Source organism: Mya arenaria, chromosome 8 (genome assembly GCF_026914265.1).
Source record: "Mya arenaria isolate MELC-2E11 chromosome 8, ASM2691426v1".
Taxonomy (NCBI): domain Eukaryota; kingdom Metazoa; phylum Mollusca; class Bivalvia; order Myida; family Myidae; genus Mya; species Mya arenaria.
The window spans coordinates 12757139-12763138 of record NC_069129.1 but is presented as its reverse complement, the minus strand read 5'-3'; positions in this window follow the sequence as shown (position 1 = coordinate 12763138).

Below are 6000 nucleotides of genomic sequence, written 5' to 3'. Positions count from 1 at the left end.
ATGAACAGTTTGACTCAAGAAGTCGCGACAAAGACGCTTGTAAAGAGTATATGGAATTAAGGCACAATAAGCAGCTGGTATCGACATTTTGATAATTCAGTGTTTTTTAGAAACATTAGACGTTATAATGCATCCATTCACAGAGCTCTTTAATCAGATTTTTGACAACAGTGTGTACCTGAGAAACAAGTCAGTCGGAGTTTTTATCCCGCTCCTGAAAAAAACATCGGCTGACGATCCAAATAATTACAGGGGGATAACTCTGATAAAGCTATCTTACAAGGTTATTACAACAGTTGTACATGGACGTATAACAAAATGGGCAAATGATAAACTTTCTAATGCAAAATTTGGATTTAAGCGAAGGCAGCTGACATCGGGTGCTGTTTTTGCTTTAATTGCCTTAGAAGAAAAGTGTCTGACCATCAATAAACCATTAAACGCTGCATAACGTGGACTTCCGGAAGCCATACTACTCGGTCTCTAGAGGTTACATGTGGTACAATTTGACACAATCTAGCGTTGGCGGCAAGATTTAACATAACAGGATATGTATTATTATAACGCCGTTAAATTATGTGTGAAATACTGTGAAAGTGTCAGCGAACTTTTCACAAATAGCATTAGCTCATTTCAAGAGGGTATAACTTCATGCATGATGTTTTCCATTTTTCTTAATTACTTGGAACTCTCACTTCAAATGAACGTATTCTCACGGTGATCAATTGGCAAAATTGATATTCTCCTCATATTGTACGCCGATGACTGTCTATTGTTAAGTGAGACATTGCAAGGGCTCTAAGCCGGCATCGACTCGTTATCACGGAATTGTGGAAGGTGGAAGGTACATGCCAATGTTGAGAAAACAAAAATGGAGGGGGAGAGCAGCTTTGAAAAATTTTAATTGGGCATATTATGGCATTGTGGTCGGCGTTGTGGACGAGTTCATTTATCTGGGTTCCTCGTTTACTTCGACATGGTCATTTATAAAGGGATATATCTTAGTGTCTGAAGCAGGAACATATTTACACTCGCTTTGTGGCAATATAAAGGGGATCAAAGTTCCGTTTAACATAACGATACACCTGTTCGATTCCTATTCGATTGTGAACCGTAGCGAATAATTGGGCTTTTCAGCAGCCGCGAAAGCGGACATGGTCCTCTGGAAGTACCTCAAACGCCCTCTCGGTGTCAATATGTCAACTGCTTATGCAGCGGTATATGGAGACACCGGCCGCTTCCCGCTCATTATTAATAGACGATGCAGAACTATTACGTACCGGTTAAAGCTTGTAACATAATATTACGGCAACAATATTCTTAGCTCTGAGAATCAGTGTCTTTCAATTTCAGGGACTGTTTTGCCAATTCGACGACGTTTTTTTCACGTTTTTAGATTGATAATTTAAAAAAATAAACCTATAGATAATTCCTGATGAAAACAACTGTTTATTCCATTGTAAGATTTTAAAAATTTAAGATTTATAAAAAACGTCCTTCGCGACCTAACGCATTTAAATATATGTAATAAGAACTAAAAACCCTTTGGCATTTCAACTTAGTCGATATCATCGTCCAATTTGGGTAGATTAAAGACCAATCAACCTAGTGATATATTGGTCTGTAAAGTTTTAATGCCAAAACCGTACTCAAAAAATACTTTTACAGACGGTTTGCTGATTTGGCGGCGTTTTTCTGTCTCTTAAAAGGTCCCACTTGTGTCGTTTATGTCTTAGATGTAAATTATACCTTAAATAAGCTAGTTTGATGATTTTCTGAGTGTGTACTTGTCGGCTTGTTTAGGATCAGTTGTAGATGTATATATATTTACATTGTATACTACTAAAATTATGCTAAAGTTCACAGGCTTCAAACAGTAGAACTGTTGTAGTAAACTTTAACTGCTATTTAATTCGTTATCAGCTCGACACAATAACAATTGGATAAATTAATGATTTTTTAATAATAATTTGTTAGAAATGAACGCGACTGAGAATAAAGCTCAACGTTGACGTATCAAATCTCGTTCTTAAGTTATTTCCTTTGGAATTATCAAATGATAAACTGATGAAAGTGATTTTCAGGAATGAAATTTAATTCTTAATTCAGCAACATTTTCTTTTGAACTTGACTTTATAGCGAATTTAGCTACTAGTTTTTTGATCCGTATTACCTTGGTCTTTACCGTTTCTGCTCATGCGTTTGTTGTTGACCGTTAGACATTTATTGTATCAAAAAAAATACCTGTTAGACATTTAATGTGTTAAATCATGCCTGGAACAATCAGTGTTGTCCGCTTTTTGTTCACGAAAACGACGTCATAAATCAGACGCGTGGGTGCAGGCAATCAAAGTTCGAAATGTGGTCTCAGAAGATAATTATCACACCGCGGCGAACTCTTTGGTATGCGGAAATAATTTCGATGAAATTAATGCATGTGACGCTTATCACAATTTGGCCAAAAGATCCGTTCTTGTACCAGACAATACCATTAACTTCATGTGTCATTCTAACACAATAGCGACACTTTGTATGCCTTAACATACTGGTTCTTAAAATACATTCTGAAAAATTGCCTTATCAGAGTTACAATAATGTGCTAATAATTGACGAGATTTACATGTATCTACTGAACCTCTCTAGATTAAATTTAAATGTGGATACTTTTGTGATTTATATGGATTTATCATGTTGTTTTTGTGGACGTAGATATAATTCGGGTTTACTCGTTTTCGTTATGCCAAAATCAACCTCATAAGAGATGATTGCCGAAAATGCTTGAATAAGGAAAGAACTAATATCTTATAATGAAGCCAAGAGTATTCTAAAGGTATTGAAATACTCTCTATTTCACAGAGGAACAGATAATTTCAAATAGCTCGTTAAACACAACACAAGCTCTAGTACAAAACTATTTGATAATATATTATACTTAACCTATAATTATCAAGTGTCCATTGGTGCTTTTTCTGTGATGAGTGTTCAAAATTGTGCTTTAAAAATATCGCTTACATAAATCAGAGTATTCTAAAGTCTGAAAATGAAGATGAACTTAGCATTTCTGCACCGCTTAGTTTTTTTTATAAAAATTAACATTGCTTCATTCTTGATCAATTTTCTTAGTATGTTTTTTGTATTCCTGCATTTTGTATTTCCATTTTTATAAATACTGCCTAAATTACAAGACCATAGCAGCTGAAAGAGTGTACTTTTACTATTTATACTACATTTTCTCGGTAATGTCACAGCCTTAGCGGCACAATCGTAAACACCCTTGAAGACATAATTCATGATATTACTTTTTCATCATCTATTAATGTGAAACCTGGCTGACCGTTCACAGGCGATAACTCCACCAATTATTAATAAGGGTGTTTAGCTACAGGTGAAGTATGTCGGTGGTGCTATGTGTCACCGTGTGGCGTCCTCTTACTCTAGTCTATTGTTCGTTGGTCCAGATTCCAAAATGTGTCACCTCGTTAACACTATTCAACTCCTGGGTGATATAATTGGTGGTACGCACTCGGTGAAATATAATGCCTATTTACACTCAAACGAACAATTGTCCTCTATAGAATTCATGACTGCGTTTAAAAAAGTCCTTCATGACCTGAATAACATTCAAATATACTTAATAAGGAATAAAAACCCTTTGATTTTCCATCATAGTAAAAATCATTGTCCAATTGGGGTAAATTACAAAACCATTAACCACAACATATTGGTCCCAAAAGCTTTGATGCCAAAACCGTAGCCATAGAGATGCTTTAACAGACAATTTGTTGCGTTGGTGGTGTTTATTTTGAAACATTAACTATTGTTTTATATTTGATTAGAAGGAATTTAAGCTTTTAGCATAAATATTGAGAATAATTGTTGGACACATTGACCATTAAATAAATTATTGTGTTCTTATTATCATTTGTCAGAAATAAATGTGATTGAAAATAAAGCTAAACTTCGACGATTCATAATTCGTACTTGAGTAATTACCCTTGAAATTATCAAATGTAATTCATGGAAGAAGTGATTTTCAGGAAACAAAATCATAAATCAGTAACCATTTCTTTTAGATTGGACGTTAGCTTGTCGCTTTTTGATTCGTATAACCTTGGTCTTTACCGTTTCCACCCATGTGTTTTATGTGTATCCAAGCATAAACAGTAAGTGTGTTTTTCGTTTTTTTGTTCACGAAAACGATGTCATAAGTTACCTATCAGACGCATGGATGCACGAAATATGGTCTCAGAAAATAATTATCACACAGCTGCGTATTCTGGTGAGATTTAACAACCAATTCTTAATTAAGTTATAAATATATAATGAATTATTATGATGTCTTGGTTTCACTTTTATGCAATAAAATAAAGATTTCCTGACTGGTGGTTTTATACATTACAAATGCAAGTTTCGTCTGTATATACTTCATCAATGATTTCAATATATTTCCGTTCTGTGCCTGCCTGTGTGTCTGCCTGTCTGTCTGTCTTTCCAGTTTGCTATATCATGTTGTATTTATATTGTCCAATATTTTCCACAGTGTGTCTCTGCTCTAGAAACAATTTCAATTTCATACTGAAATACAGTGAGTCTTTATTTCTGGTGGGTGGAGTACTGTAACATGCCACTCAAACTTCCCTGGTGAACCTTTTCGCACTGCCTTTGCATTAAAGTTCCGTACTAAAATTTTGGAATGCCACAAGGTGTTTTCACAAGTTTTTTTCTGATATGCGGAAATAATTAACGTGAAACTAATGCATGTGACGCTAGACACATTTTGCCCAAAGATTTCCGTTTTTATACCAGGGAACGCCATTTAAGTCGTGTCTGATACTTCATTTATATTAGCAAAATAACGACATCTTGTATGTCTAGAAGGTACTGGGGCCGTTTCAATACAGGATTATAGTCCTCACTTCACTTCACATCTTGAATCTGTATAAACATCACGAATGACAACACAATGATTATATTACTTCATCAGCTTTGTGTTCAATTTTGATACTGGCTAATGTTCAATTCACACAAATATGTAGCAAAATATCGAAAATATATGACACTAAGATCATTTCGATTTGCGACTAAAAACAACTCAGATTTTGATTGAAATGACTCCCTGGTTCTTAAGATAACTTCTGAATTAATGCTATATCAAAAAATGCTATATCAGAGTTACAATGACGTGCTAATTATTGACGAGGTCTACATGTATTCACTGAACCTTTCTAGTTCAAATTTAAATGTTGACGCTTTTTCGATTATGGAAATTAACATTTGTCCCCAAGTGTCTTTGCAATTTACTTTAAGGGCGAGTGCAGTTATCACAGAAATGCAGAATTTACACACTCCCAAAATGTGTCACCGATTTCTAACGATTTACGAAAATCGAAAAAAAAACATTTTTCGAAAGAAAGTTTGTTTTGATTTTTTTTGTCTCTAGTAAGATGTCCGTTAGTCTTTGCTAATTGTAAATTCACCACTATCATAGTTAAACGCATATACTGCTGGTCATCTGAATAAAATGCATGTAGGTTTCGGGTCATATCGGCCGAATTACAATCTCCGCCTGTTCCAATTCGGTCTATTTCCAACTTTCCTTATGTAATGCAAACTTTTTGCAATTCGCAATTGCTTTACAAAGCACAAAGTTGTGCCATTATTATCAAAGTTTGGTTACAACTTTTAAAGACGTTCGTTCACATACCTGAGCCTTTAGTGGAGTAGGTTTAAGTCATAAAGGTAGTCTTTAAATATCACAAATACATCGAAACAAAATAATAAAAAGCACTGTAATTCGTAAGTTTGATATAATATATCACCCAAAAGTAGATAAAAGTAGATTGAAATGGACCAAGAAGTTTATTGATTGGCCAAATTGGACCTGGCCGAAAATGTAATAGAGCCGAAACAACCACTCTTAATTATAAACGATATTGTTCTTCGGAACCAATCAAAGTTAACAAATATTGAACAAAAGTGTCCATCATTTTTTGGTTCTAA